The 17,171-nt window shown below is 30.0% G+C and overlaps 1 protein-coding gene across 1 annotated transcript in view; it reads right to left on the bottom strand.

Annotated features, from left to right (window-relative positions):
• The window catches only part of LOC100158924 (melatonin receptor type 1A-like), a 135,046-nt gene extending 121,483 nt beyond the window's left edge, over positions 1–13,563 (bottom strand). Inside the window, exon 1 of the mRNA XM_029488508.1 lies at positions 13,289–13,563. The gene's annotated coding sequence lies outside the window, so the exon portion shown is untranslated. The remainder of the gene's footprint in view (positions 1–13,288) is intronic.
• Positions 13,564–17,171: the final 3,608 nt, after the last annotated feature.

Genomic DNA, 17,171 nt, shown 5'->3' with positions numbered 1-17,171 from the left:
ATAAATTTGGTAATATATTCATAAATAAAACGTTTATGTTTTTATACTAAAGGTATAATATTAAATATCGTTCGTATACAATTAAAACCAGACATAAAGTATTATTTTTATTTTCGTTCAGATATTTGCTCTGATATTATAATAATATAAACATCATTGGGAACATTGTTTTTCCGCGCGGGATATATATAAATATATAATTAGCTGATTCATTAAAAATTAAACATCTGTATAACGACTCAATTTCTTCATCATTCAATTTGTTTAATATAACAATAAAATATTATGATTTAAACAGTATTGACGTAGTTATAACAATATTGTCGAAAGGTTTAATTTTATTATAAACAGCCGAATAACATGGATTCACAATATTATACATTGTTCGGTTTGTTATACATTCCAAAGGATCGCATATTTAACAAATTTCAAACATACACGGCACCGGAGTGCGGACAAATTTACAATGCGCTTTCTCGCATAGTTCTATCGAATCAAAAAAATTAAAACCACTTCTAGATAGAAGTAAATAATTTTACGATTATTCGCAGGCTGCACAGTAGTGCATAAAATATATTATATGGGTTCGTGTAAAAATATGGAACAGTGCACATACGCAATTAATATGATAATGTTTTTGTATAAATCGAATTTTTATAGATATTATTAATTTTGTATAATATATTCACGTGCAATCTAATATTTATTTATGTAGTGACAATAATAATATAATATAATACGAAATGTTAGAAAAATATCCGATTCATGACGTCAATATTTTGATGTAGGTACCTAAATGTGGATATTTTATATTTTGTTACAATAAGGATTATTATTATTTTAGTTTACCGAGATGATCAGGTTAAAACGTCGTCGGGCGCAAAAAGGTACTTCGCGAGGCTATTATCACTACATAAACCAAAGGTCCGTGACTCCGTGGTCACCCAAAACAACATCATAATGTGGTGATGTGTACCACTCGGTTAGGTAATAAACATATTTTATTAGTATATCAAAAATTATTTATTACGCGTGATAATATCGGCATTTGAGCATTTCTATCATCACGCATTAGACTGGGGCGTGTTCTAGAATTTTCAATGAGGTGATCGGACAATGGATTCACATAAAATAGGAGAGATAAATGAGGTTTATAACGAAAATTACAATAATTATGCACAAAAATACATTAATGATAATACATTAATATATTATAAAATATTGTATACAATTATTAATATTTATAATTATTTATTAATTGTTTTATAAGGTTTGTTAAAGTTTCCAGAGTTACAGCATTTCTGTACGCGCGTTTATTGCAAAGGCGTTATTTGGGGAGAGGGCAACTGGGGCATTTGCCCCAGTCTAATATTTACAACACCCTTAAGTCAGCACATTTACCACCCACCCTTAACCACTATGCAACTATGCTATGACTATCTAAGTGAAAAAAAATGTTGAGTCGGAAACGAAGTGAAAAGTTGCCCTAGTCTAATAAAAACTGAAATGACGCCACTGGTTTATTGTGAACACTGTAAAATTAACATTTTGAACGTTTCTCGCCAGTCTATTAATAACACATTAGTAATTACGTTTCTTTATCATAGTTCTGGTGACTGTAGACTCAGTTGATAAGACAAAAGTAACTACTAGGGAGCTCGGAAGTTGATGGTAGGTATTAAAACAATTAAAAATGCAAATTACATACAAATTACAAAAGATGGCCGTGAAAAATTACAAATATTAGTTTAGAACTTTAAAATTTGTAAAAATATAAAATACATTTTTAATTTATAAAATACAAATTATAAAAGCTTACGAATTACTCAAAGATATTATACTATAGAGCATATTATCGTCAAAATTAAATGAACTACGATTATCGGATAATAAATATTTATATTTAGGAAAACTTCTCTCCACGTCCACTGAAGTGATTGGATAAAATTTTAAATGAGCCAAATCTTCAGTACTGAAGTCATCAGGAAAACACTCACATTAATATAAGCTTCTTTAAAATTAATGTATATATCAATGTAGACGATTTATAACGTAAAAAAGCCAGAAAATTCAAAATAAAAATTAGTTATTTAGACTCAAATGCTATTGGAACAAATTTTCAGCTAAGAAAGCATAATCTAAGAAGTTCGAAAAAATACAAAATGCATAAACTTCCGAGTCCTAGTAATTACGTAATAATATACAATTAATCACTTATACGATTTTAGATTAGATTCGGTTATTAGATTTTGATATGCAAATTTAGATGAGCAAATAATACAATGTAAAAATTCATAATATTGGTATTGTAAAAGTCGAACGTTTTAAGTTATCGGTGCGTGAAATCTCATCCGGTCTTTGGACGACTATATAGGGTGGTCTGTGCAGTATGCATGTTTATCGTTAGCCCACGAGGACACTGAAAAAATTATCGAAATACGTAAACGACAAGAACAAAAAATTGATAACATTACAGCCGTACAGAACGGGTTTTCAACCATCACGACCTGTCATCACATTATTATAATATTGGTTTCATAACAGAATAATAATACGACTTTTATATTTTTTCTTCGGCGCCATCGCCGCGTATAAATTAATATCCCCAGACGTGCTTTTATATGAATATTATTATCGTTATACCAGTAACGCGTTTATAAGTTCCTCCGAGAAACCCTCGAAGGTGCCCACGGACACGTTTCCGGTCGAGACGTGCGTGCCGCAGCCGTACGACGACGGAGTTTCAATTCTGATCGCTTTGTCGGTACTATGATAATAATAATTAATTATGCACGCGATAGCGCCACCGCAATAAAATTGTGAACAGCGGCATATGACTATCGTAAGTCATCCGATGATAACTGCCTCTAACCAACGTTTTATTATGATATATACCTACCTACCTGCTTGTAATATTATTGTTAACGTTTCCGTATCGATCGGGTTAAAGGTCGGGATTATGATGCTTTCAATTAGGTACACACTTCGAAGTTTTGTTCGATTTGTTTAGCTTTTCGCGAGAAATTAATATTTTATAATATTATGGTACTTCGTTTGTATTAATATTTGTTGCAGTGGAAAGCAAATTGTGTTGGCGGCAGTGTACCTACTGTTGGCGAGACACAATTATTTATTAAACTGACTGGCGACCGATCTCATTCGACGGTGGACATCATACATAAGTGTTATTAATAATACAAAATATCAATTCATTTTCCGACTCTTGTGTTAAAATATTATAATCTGAAGCAAATTAAAATATAATAGGTCCATCAGAAAGTATATTAATATATATTTGAACATGTCTATGGATTGATGTATAGGTATCTACTTAAAATCATGTGTTATTCCATTTGAATTCCATACTTATATTAATTTAATTTTAATCTGTTACAGCGCAAGTTTCAAATAGCATTAATGCGATTCTATGACTTAAGAGTAATTTAAAACTGTTGATAATTGATACACCAATAATAGCATATTATGTTACTTTCCACTCAATCCACGCACCGGACCACCACACGTCTTGTCTCAAGTAATTTTGGCCACTGTGTATGCCTATTGTTTATTAACCCCTGCCAACTATATAGACGATCGAGTGGCGTGTGTGAGCACAACGATATCGAGTTCGTTATTCAGCTGTTGGCACGGGTCCCTTTTAATCTGCAGCTCCGACTCGGCAAAACGGTCCTCTGGGGTCGGGTTGACTACGATATAATACAGTAAAAATCCAATTTATACGGAGATAATGACTTATATTGTTCCGTATATAATTAGATAGCTAAAATGGAAGATTTACTTTATAAGTGACAATATATACAGGGGGATTCATCAAGCATGCTCATTGCTCATCGCTGACCACCTTTTTTCATTTGATAATGAATTTATTTAAATTCTGAAACTTTGAAATTATATTCCAAATCCATTATAATGGATCTATTATCCCTAGTACCAGAGTACCAACATTCTACATAAAGTTAGATAACTCAAAAACCATTCGTTAAAATTTTGATTAAGATACGTTAGTTTTCAGAAAAAATGTCCGCTAAATAATTTACAGTTAAAAACAGAAGTTCTAATTTGAAAAACAGAAGTTATCTCCCAGAAGTCAGGACACTCTTTAAGTAGGTAAAAGAAAAATGCTCAAACATTTTTAAATAGTCTCTAAGTACCCATATAAGGTATATATAAAAATATCAAAAATCAGAATTTGAATAAATTCGATATTAAATGAAAAAACGAGGGTGAGCGCGCTTGATGAATCATCCTGTATGTAGCCCAAATACTATTTAAACACTGCGGTCAAAAGACCCGATTTCGATCTGATTTCTAGACAGACTTTCGATAATTATTCGACATAATATTGTATAGAACGAGTATGCTCGGCACAACCGATAAAAATAGGTAGGTACCGTTAATATATATGATAATTTTATACGTGCATAAGAACATAGCATATTATAATAATACCCATTATAGAGAACAGCGTTCGTCGACGACACTATTATTTGCGGTGAACGAAGAAATGCTCTTCGCAGTGTAATGAATAAAACAATAGTATATGTACTATACAATATACCGCGGGCCATATTATTATTACAATAATTACGTATATAGATATTTAATGTCGTAACAATAAAGTTTTTGTCGTGTTCGCAGTTTGTTCACGCCCGAAGCTGTACTATGACATTTTAGGCATATTATAATATTAAGGATGTCTGTCATCGCGTCGATGGTCTGCGAGCTAAAAAAAAATAAATACACAAACGCGCTAAACATATTATATATTATATTATTAAACTGCTCGATTTTCCCGTGGCGTTTTTTTATAATTTATATCCGAACCACTTTGGGTCCCAAGTTTGGGACATTTAAGTAGAAACCCCTGTTTCGATTCCCGAGCAGAAATCCCTGTAGAGTATTCATATTGTGCTACATGTCATATAATATGGCAGCGGAAGACTGCGTGCATGAACGTCATTAAATTATACACGTGGCGCACTTACATATTATATTTCAAAACGGCATTTGCAAATTTCCATCGCATTCCACCGCCGCCAGCGATGATCGTTTTTTTATTATTATTTTTTTCTATTGTAATTCTGATCCGTGACCAAGACTGAGCGGAGCCATGTCGGTTTAATGGCTACGACATATTGCGTTAGTCTCCCATTTTTTTAAAAATTGTTTAGGAAAAAAAAACTAGGAACATATTTTCTTTACTCATACAGGTATACTGATATATAAAAGAAAAATTGATTACATTTACTGCGCACTTCCGTCTTTGATGTCGTATTGTTGACCTGTTTTTGACTTACAAATGTTAATATTTCTCTGCGATTTAGTGCAACGACGAACGGAACTTACATTACGTCTTACAAGTTAGTATACAGTCGTTCGGTGTATAAATTGAACAAGGATTGACCAATATTGTAATAGACTATTATAATAAACTTATATACTAATTGTATAATATTATTACCATCCCCATTATTATTGCTTGACGTTTTATAAACAGCGATACGTTGAAGTTAAATATGATATATAATATAGTATAATAGTATGATAATTATTATGATGGTTATTGCGCTGAGCCAAGCAAAGTGAGACAATATTATAATATTATAATCACGTCTTGTATCCTGTAGTTTTTTGGAACAGTTTTTTTTCTTTAGGAAAATTTTAATGGTTATAATATTTTGCTTGAAATAGTCTAACTTAATGATTTCCGTATATTATGTATGGGCGTACCTACATTAATACCAATTAAAATTCTTTATATAGCCTAACTATAATATTTTACACGTACAAAAAGAATAATCTACTGTACCTACATAATTATAATTTATCCTTGAACGGGTAAATGCGGTGAAAACGTGTACATTTTTTATGACGGAATTTCTTTTTTTTTCTTTATACGAGCACAATACAATTTTATGTATACTTTTTCAAGTCGAAAAATTCGGTTCGTACAATATTATTTGATTAATTTGCTATGTATATTGGTTAATGTTGAATTGAATGAAACATTTTACCGTTTTTACCCATATTGTATAATCCATTACATTATTATCTGATATCTATGTTTGATTGAATTCTATATTTATATAAAATCACTATAATCAATAATTTATAGTTGACAAAAATAGTGATGCTTTTCTGAATACAATTAGGTACCCGAAAATACTCAATTGTATCAACAGTCAAATATTTTGAATAAGTCTTATCAAAGTATCCTTCATTTATACAGAGTGTTCACCGTGTTGTAACGTATACACGCCCTCGCCTACTATGTATACACTCATAATATAGCTATTATCCATACCCAGCATAAGATTTAAATCTTTCAAATATATTTAAATACTTTTATGATAATTATTAATTCGCCTTTTAAAATATTTACCTCACTAAAATAGCCAATGTTAATCAAATGAATAAAAAACGAAAATGAAAAACAACAATTTTAATATTTTTATTTTGAGCTTATAGATAAACCTATGTAGACTTGAGAAGAATATTATAAACTTAATAATGAAGTTGTAAATCTCTAATAATTGGAAATAATTATCTAAAATGTTGGGCGTAACATTTATTCACAGTGATGCATCTGACGAAATATCCATTAGGCAGATAGTTTTTAAATTCTCCAAGGAATAATTACCTATACAATATGTCGTTGTCGGCCGTTGACACTATTTTACCCTTGCTATCATGTACACGCCCGTTTAAAAATTACACAGTCCTCAAACGGCTTAAAACATTTATTTCAATTTATAGGTAAGGTATATAAATTAAAATAGAATCAAATTATTCAGCGGATAAAATTCCTTTTTATTCATTAAAAACTTCAAATCAAAAATTAATATAGTGAGTAGGAAGTTATAGTGTTGTTTTGATTAAATAACCGAAGTGCATAGTTTCATATATGGGCATTAATAGACTACCCCACCTATACCATTAGATTCATTTGGATTTTATATTCCAAAATATAATTACATTTGGAAAAGTTAATCGATTCTCTTTCCGTGAAATAATATTTTTATTTAACAACATAAAGAGCAAAAAAGGTGGGTATGAGTGGATGTCGCACTGCTGTACAGTAGGTTACAAGTGGGTCACTGTATATAATGGATAGAATTAAATTTGAATTCAATGATATAATATCACTGTATAAAAAAAACGATTCTGAGCAGAAACAGTATATCAGTCTAGGTATTAGACATATATTATATATACTTATCTATGATATTAAAAAAAAAATTGACCTATAATAGGTATCTATAATAAATTCCAAATTATTCATATCACAATATCCATTTGGTAACGCGTCATACATCAACAACAAACCGTGGTACCATCATAGATATATAAAAGTATACTTTAGAAGTTTTCACGAATAATATTATACAATCACAACAAAACAACTAAAATAGTTATTCCAGGTTTTTTAGTATGTAGTTTCGTCCAAATTTGAGCTTAAAATGACTATAAAAATAAACTGTGCTTATGTATTTTTTTAGATTTTTGGGAACAGAATTAACTACTTACGTGGAATCGTGTTTTAAATTTTCAATCCTTAGATATAAAAGTTGAACATTTTATAGATTTTTAACTACAAAATAATTATTCAATTTTAAATTTGATACATTTTTTCAAAATTCCATCTTTAAGGGGGCTGGAGCGTGATTTATTTTCGGTCGAAAACATAGCTCACGACTTCAATCACTACGCCCAATATAGGTAATATTCCGATATTAATTTTGAAAGCAAATTGGAATTTGTCACTAAATTATCTATGCTTTAACAATTTCATTTTTGTGATTTTTATTTTTTTTTTACTTAGAAATTTACTGACAAAAAGAGTAAAAATAGAACATATTCATAATTTAAATTAAATAAATTGATATAGAATATGAAAAATATACGACAGTTAAAGCATAGTAAATTTAGAGGAGAATTCAAATCTGCTTTCAAAATTAAAATCGAAACATCCCACTGAGCGTAGTGATTGAAGTCAGGTGGTATTTTTTGAAAAAAAATGTTTGTCATTCTATATAAATGGTGGAATGTGCATGCGCGTAGGTAAAATTACAGACGTACATCCCGGGCACTATGATGCCCCTATAAAACGTGATCAGTACTACGAATTACGCAAACTAATGTTCATTTACTTTCAACACATAAACAAGACCCAAATAAACAGAAATATAAAATGCCTAGTTATTACTCCTTAGAATTGATTACGCTCCAGCCCCCTTAAATGCTTATAAAAAAAAATTGTGCCTATGTATTTTTAATATTTTTCAACTGCTATTGTAACAATATATCAGGAGCATTGTATTCAATTTTTACACTTTTTGGCCCAACAGATAGAACTTTATTGATATTTATAGAAAAAAAAACTAAAAAAAAATGATAATTGAAAATGTCCGTAAACAGCACAATAAAGAGTCAAATTATTTTTAAAATTTTATCGTGTATAGAAAATGCTAATATAAACATTCAGTGAAATTTTCAAATATCTACAGTCATTCATTTTTTAATAACAATAAAATAAGAATATTGTCACATGAGAAATAGAACGATTATCAAATGTTGTAAAAATATGAATTTTTGACTTTCTTGTAGACATTTTTTTTTTTTGATAAAGGTAGACAATAATATGAGGAATCTTGTATTACATTTTCAAATCTTTGATTTAAAAAGAAAAATTTTTACGAATTCTTAACACAAAATAATTTGCTAATATTCGTGATTTTTACACATTTTGTCAATTTTTGAACTTTAAATGCTAATAAAAAAAAACTGTGACTAAGGATTTTTAATTTTTTTAAATGTCAATGTAAAAATATAGTCGGAGCTTTGTATTAAATTGTCAAGCTTTTTTAACCAACACATAAAGCTTTATTGATATTCATAGAAAAAAAATAATAAAAAAATTGAAATATGAAATTGTCCGTAAGCAGCTCAAAATAAATCAAAATATTTTAAATTTGTTATGGCGTGTAGAAAATGCAAACATAAACATTCAGTCAAAATGTTATGCACCTACGATAATTTTTCTTTGAGTTGTATTAAAAACCAAAATCGATTTTCTCGAAAACAGATTTTGCGTAAAAATTCCCGTTTTTCCTTAATTTTTCTTTTGTTTTTCACGTCGCATTTGAAATCTACTGGGATATTTTTACTTTTGACCCCCCCAAAGTAATAACTAGATTCATTTTATTATCAGAAAAGGTACTGTTGAAGAAAATCCAAGCACTTTTACTGTCCTAAAAGGTGATGACAGACAAAAAAAAAAAACACACATCATTGTAAAATCAATACATTCATCGTTTCACTCAGAATCTAAAATATAGATAGATATTAATGAAATGGAATTATTTTTTTATTCGTTCTGAAATAAAAATCCATGCATTTATATAAATCTAAAAGATAATTTAGCGAAAAATAGTGATGAATAATTTGTAAAAATATAATAAGTATAATTAAAGGCATTAGACACAATGTACACCATTTATGTAAAAACGAAAGTCTATAAGTACAGTAATTATGAAATTAATTATATAAAATTAATGAATAAAATAAGTACATTTTTCCAATATAGTTAAATAATCTTGAAGCCTTATAAAATATAAAACTGTGAAATAATTTTGATATTTTAAACTTTATGATATTGTCTTAAACTCTTACTGCAGATCCAACATGAATCGATATTTTTTGTTTTTAAATAATTGAATCACTTCTAAAGTAAATTCAGCGTAAAATTAAAATAACTAGTAATATTTTAAAGTTGTTAAACAGTAAAAAAGTTTTTTTTGAACCCGTAGGTACCCTGCAATGACGTGAGCGAGGGGTTTCTTCAGATTTTCGCAATTATCTAAAAAATGATTAGATTTTAGTGGCACACCTATACTTGAAAAACCAACAACGCATAATTATTGTAAAATGAATATTCCTTCGCAATACCTATGAAATTGGAACTTATCGATAAAACTAAACGTTATGGAAAAAAAATTGAATTAATTACAATATTATTATAATTTATAAGTCTATAAATAAACTGATGAATTTTCTGAAACGTTCAGATTGAAATTATGAATAGGTACCTACCCTATATTTCCGTATTTCCAAGAACTGTTCGATCACAGTTTATAGCTTATTTCAGATATTTCGAACATACAAAGACACGTAAGGTGGTATTTTGTAACATACATTTCAAATTAATAAAAATACATACTCGTATAAACGTAATATAAATTGCTTTCAAACTTCGTTTACAATCTAAAAACAAATATATATTATATTCGAAATTTATGATCATAAACCTTACACCAAAAAGTAAGCTATAGAACTTTTGCTTAATACCATTTAAGTCGATTATTTAATCTGATCTTATAAACCTGTCTCAACGGTTATCGTCAAAACTGTTTAAAAATGGTTGGTTTCTTTTAAATTATGGCACTTACGATCGTTTACGGAAAAGTACTTGATGACTATATAGTATATTATTAATAATAATACATTTATCGTAATATAACAACTGCAACGTTTTAATTCAAACCTTATCGTTAACGTTCCCTGAACTTTTTTCTCGTGGAACACAATTCACAAATTACCTGCCCATCCTGATGCAATACAGTATACATATAGTAAGATGGTAGTACAACTTCAAATTTTACACCACCGGGCATCAAACTTTTGTTCATTGCTCTTTTATTATTTTTTTAATCATTCGCATAATATTATTTATATTTATATATCCATTAATAAATATGTTAAAAAAAATTGTGATTTAAGATGGTACATTATCGCATGCACGAACTAAACTCACAAACTTCACCCACAAAAAAAAAAGAAATGAATTGTCATCTACGTTGCTTATTTTAAGTTCATAAAAAATTATTGAAGCAAAAGTCATTATTCAACATGGTGCAATTAAATTAAAAACCAGCTATAAGTCTTAAGTCGCTATTTATTTAGGTCCGCATTTGCATACCTGCGATTTCGTGAATAACCATTTTTTCTTCTAAATTTAGAATTTTCTAAGCACCGTCCAAAATGGAACTATAATAATTATTATTAATGAATAAACCCTATATAGGGTCAAATTTAAGCTAATGAGCAGATAATATTTATACAACTTTGAGTTTACAATAACCTTTTAAAATGAATAAGCATAATTATTTAAAAATTATGAGACGTTTCTCGCTCTTATAAATGTGACTTCGATTAGTGATGTATGATGACCGACATAACAAAATATATTCACTGTACACATATACGATGACGGAAGCATCCTTTACTGATATTTGATTTTCTGCTTCTCCACTAGTGTATTCTCTGAATATATAATATATTATAATCCATCCTATTATCCATTACGGTAGGTAGCTTATTCTACTTTACATCATATTATATGCGCGTGTGTTATGTTGAACTTTTAGTGTGAGTGCTTGAGTGCTTTGTTCAATAATACTCTTTAGAAAAATGTAATTGTACATTTGTACATGATACCAACAAGTATAACGAATAACGGCATAAATGTATACGATAATAGCGTAAATAATTGATTAAAATTATTTATTGTTTAAATATAATTTAAAAAATATGTTTCATTAGTATAAAGAGAAAAAAACTGTGACATTATTCTTTTTTTTTTAATACACACTATATTTTTATAAAACTATTCAATGTATAATTACTTATATAGTTACATGACATCTATAAGCCCTATAAATTGAATAATATGAGTAATATACTACATTAAATATAATTTATTTCTTTGTTCAGCGGTGAACAACAATATTATTTTCAAATGCAATACCTAACCGAACAAAAAATATTATGATGTCATGATAAAAAAAAAACAGTTACAATTAGTTTATAATATCATTATTATTTATTCATTATCACTTTGTATGTCATTTCTTAACTATTATTTTCTATTCGATAACTTATGTTTAAAAAATTAAATATAAACGTTGAACTATACATGAGTTAATGCGTTTGATATAATAGCACGTTCAATTTAACATCAAACATTCTTCCGGTAGTAATATGGATTTATGTAGCCGTAGTACCTAACCTAACGATGTATGGAATATAAATATAACATATTTAATTCATTGAACAATTTAAAATTTAAACATTAGCCTTTTGATTGGAACGGTTATGTATTCATTTTCATGTGTATAAGCGGAAAAATAAATAAAATATGATATTATAGCATTTTGGTTTATTGATATACAGAATACAAATTACTTACCCCACTGGCGACTATACACATAATTGAATTACACGATATTACCATAACATGAGTCAGTACTTATTCTATTTTACAGAAATCCAAAGCGGAAGTCTAAAATTGTTTCCCTCCCGCACTCTGTTACTTCGCGACATTACAAACGTCCTTTGTATGTACAGCCCCTCGCCCTCCCACCAGTTCGTTTCGAAATGTATAATTGTTATATAGTTGGAAAATCTTGCTGCTATGGTTTTGCTATATTATTTGAACTTCTCTCAGCCTCTCGGGCGTAGATGCATTACAGTTACCAGTCACGTAAGTGTATAGCCGTTAGCGTTAGGCCAGTTGCACGCGTGGAGTGTAGGTACATAATAGGTAATATAACAAGTGAAAAATTTAAACGGGATATATAATACGTGTAATATAATAATATAATATATATTAGCAGGTGACAAGCGGAGACGATTCGAAGACAACAGTATCAACTTGTTCGAAATACTCCAACGTTATTCTGTATAGGTGTCGTCCAGACCATCAAAGTCGCGAATCCTTTCAAACTCGTATTATGTTGGCAGTCGATGATTTCTTTTTACGCGTCCGTTGCAAGAATATGCGTGAAATACACCACGGTAGGCTTAAACGTCGCGTTTTAAACGTATATATTTCTTCTTTTGTTAAGTAGGTACGCGCTACTTCATCGATCGATATATTTTAACAAATATAAATTTCGGCAATTATTTGACTATCGTCACAGTATTTAACTTATTACGATGATAATTTCCACCGGCAAGTAACCTGTAAGCACGCGAAGCACAGGTATATCGTATATAATAATATATGTGATACGAGGCGTGACGATTCAAAACGCAAAACATTACGCATCGACTATTCAACTAGTATTTCGCCTGCAACAGACTCGATTATCTACCCCACGCATATCCATACAATGTAGCTATACAATAGTGAGAATAATAAAACGTGATGACTGTGATGATTTAGGTAACAATAATTTACACACATTGTGTATATAATATAACATACCTCTGTTAGCCGTGTGATAGCCGTGTGTATAGTGATATAATATTATCGTACGAATAAATGCGTGCAGTATATATCGCGGGCGTTGAGAGACGATATCCCACGCTACAGGTGTCGACCCGGCCGGAGCAAAAAAAATTTGATCGAAATCCAAAATCGGGTGCACGCACACACTACAGCAAAATATATTACAATATGATAATATTATTATGATACAATACGCGATCGGAACGTCCAGCTCGTGGTGTGGTCGGCTACACTACTGTTGCCCGGGGGTAGTGTACGCGGGTGGAGAGCGGACAGCCACCATCGCCGCCGCCAACGCCGCCGCGCGCCGGCTAGTCGTGTAGTGTGACGCCTCCGCACACGCTCGCCCCGACGACCAGCGCCAAAGGGTCTGTTTTTGCGCGGGTAAATGGCCCCCTCGCACCTGCACCCTGCAGGTACCCATCGTGTGTACCAAAGGGTGTACGACGACAATAATATTATAAGTATAAAATCCACCTCAAACATATTATATTATCTACGACCTGCGTATATACGTTTTCACGCGGTGTTTAAGAGGATGCTACAACTGTTTTACATGGGAAAGGAACACGAAGGCTAGCCACAGTCATAACTAATGCGTGGATTTGTATGCATTAAAAACAAATCAAATATATGCGCTAAAAAATCTTAAATATGCATGAAAAATAAAAAATTTGCAAAAAAATTATGTTTATTGAACATTTCATTAAAACAATATAGTTAAAATTATGGAACCCTACCTAACCTAAATTAGCCTTACCTACTTTTCTTCATTATTTTCTTCAGTTTCAATATTTTGTAGGTAGTTTTAATTCATAAGAAAAAAAAATAGGAATCATTTAATATAAAAAATATTTGGGAAAACCATTTATACCTATTAATTTATACCAGAATAAATATGCAAATGCATATAAATCCGCGCTATATAGTCATAACTAAGAAACGAAATTTTCACCACATAAAGATGAGAACTGTGGCTGTGAAATATAGTTTTCATTTATTCGATATCGGAACTAAAAAATATTCAAGTTTTAAACACAAAAATAATGGATTTTGAGTCAGTAAGAACTTTTTTCGTACAAATGACATCAAAAAAATTAACACGATACCTTTTTGACAGATATTGTTCTCAACTATATGTATATCAATTTAGAGATCTAATTATCACTACAGGATACAGCCTGAGTGGTTTTCTATGCCGCACAAAACAGTTTTTGCTATATTGTAGGTACATTTCGAAGACGGAGATAACACATGCGAGTGTAGCGTCCTCTTAATGATTATATAACCATATTAATTTCTCAAATTAAAATGAAATGACCTTTTATAAAATTTAAAGTTAAGAACGTTATTCTAGGTAATTGTCAGCGTGGTATTTGTTATCTTTCTCTGATCTCTACTTGCAACACAGAAAACTTTACGTTCACAATAATAATTATAACCATATTAATTTTTCGAATTAGTGTGAAATTACCTCTTATAAAATTTAAAGGTAAGATTATTATCTAGGGCAACTCATAGGCGTTTAATTATACTTCAATTTAAGCGAGTTATGAGAATATTAAAATTGTAAGTTGTTTGTACATCTTAAAAAACTAAACTTGCTTTAAAATTAAAATATAATAAAACGTCCTTTAAATTACCTTTAAATTGTATAAGAGGTAATTTCACTCTAATTTGAAAAATTAATATGGTTATAATTACTATTGTGAACGTAAGGTTTGTTATGTTGCATGTGGGTCAGAGGAAGATAACAAATACTACGCCTACATCCTCTTAAAATAATATTATCCGGATCGCCGTCGTTTTCACGTCGCGGTCGTCGTCATCACATTTACCTCCGTTCAAAACTAATAATTACTCGTATTTACGGACACATATTTACTCAACATATTATTTCAGTATAATTGAAATGGGTATATAACAAACCCTATATAATACTAGTGTATATAATATAAAATAAATATTTATATCGGTATCTGGTTACCCCTGGACCCCCCCCCCCCACCGTAAATCCACCACTGTGTACATATATAGGGACTCGGACATTATAAAGTATAGATGATATAGACAATCCGGCTCCCGTTTTACAAAAAGATCAATTCCCAAACGACTCCGGTTTTTTGAAACACAAATTCCTTCCCACTTCATACAGACTTATAGGACTGTCTCAAAAGAGACAATTATATATGGTTAAAAATGTGTTGGTATTTTTTAAGGTTAAAATGGACTAATTAGACTATATTATAGACTATAATGTGTTGGTATTTTTTAAGGTTAAAATGGACTAATTAGACTATATTATAGACTATAATAATTATTATATATATTATTATATTATTATATAAAAAATCATATACTTATTACTTATTTGATATAGTGTTAAAAATACAAAAAAATGTTCCAAGTTCCAACGCAACATTTATTAGTGATGGAGACACACTTGATTTCATTGGTACGCGTTATACTACGGATATCAACGACATTAGTTTACATAATATATTGCTCAATAGTTGATGTTTCTAAGTTTTTTAAGTATTTGCATTTGATATGCAGATAAATATATAAAAATACACGGACGATTTAATTTAACGGTAATATTATGATATAACTATAAAAACTGCAAAGCATAGTATTACATAATATATATGTACATAGTACAATTACATGTACGTATGCAATATGCATAAAAGTAAGGAACGTAGTTATACAAAATATATCGTTTGTTTAATATATATAGAAGATGACTACACAGACACACAGATATGAGGAATCTCGAAGAAGGTCATCGAGCGAATATACGATCGGATCAAATGTTCAAGGAATTACAATATCTAAGAACCGATAAAGAGACTTTGATAATAGAGATATACGAATTTAAAACACAACTGGTGTAGAGCGTAAATGAGGATCTACGGTTGCGGATCAAATGTTTATTTTATTACAAGATCTTAAATCAGACAAACAAATTTAATAATGGATAGAAATGAAGTTAAGAAACGATTGACCCATGTTGAACGTAATAATAAAATATAATAAAAATTACTTTATCTTTCGCTTACGAAAAGTTGCACTAGTGTGACGGGGTGGTTGGCCTCAGCCACTAATGTGTTCTGAGGTCAATCATCGGTCGGTGTCAACTCCTGGAACATATTTTGCAGGATTTATTCCGGGACAACCACCATACGCGGTGCCCGCCGTACAAGCGCTGCCTTATCCTGCACTGGGTAAGGATTAGGAAATATGAATCCACATGGCATAGATAATATCTATGATCTTTAGGACTACCATGTATTATAATAGTCTTGCCAATTTCATAATTATTAATCTGTCATTTGCCGTTAATTTCACTTTTGTCTCATCCTCATGAACGATTAGAGTATTAGATAATTTTTAGCGAAATTGGCATAGTTTTGATTCTGTCGTCAAAATGTCTAAAAATGTATGGCAAATATTAAAAAGGTTATTAACTATGTTACATGTAAAACAATAGTAATGCTAACGGATTCGATGGTAATATACCTATAATAACTTTAAAAACATAAATATCATAAGGTATCCATGGATAGTGCACTATCCTCCATAATAATTATATATAAAAAAAAAGAGCACAAGTAGGTACTGATCTTCCTTACAGTAGGTATCTAGATAAGATAATTTAGAAATTTATTGACATTTATAAAAAAAAACTGTTACTATATACTTCCTAAATATCAATTACTACAACACAGTAAATATTATCAAAGGTGTCAGTGAGATGGAAAAATAGAATTGTAGGGACATATTACAAAAAAATATTATAACAAAATACAAATAATAATTAAAAAAGTGGTAAGTGGATTTCGCTCTGCTGTACAGT

The sequence above is a fragment of the Acyrthosiphon pisum genome, chromosome A1, assembly GCF_005508785.2.
Source record: "Acyrthosiphon pisum isolate AL4f chromosome A1, pea_aphid_22Mar2018_4r6ur, whole genome shotgun sequence".
Classification (NCBI taxonomy): domain Eukaryota; kingdom Metazoa; phylum Arthropoda; class Insecta; order Hemiptera; family Aphididae; genus Acyrthosiphon; species Acyrthosiphon pisum.
This window is presented reverse-complemented; position numbering and strand designations above follow the sequence as displayed.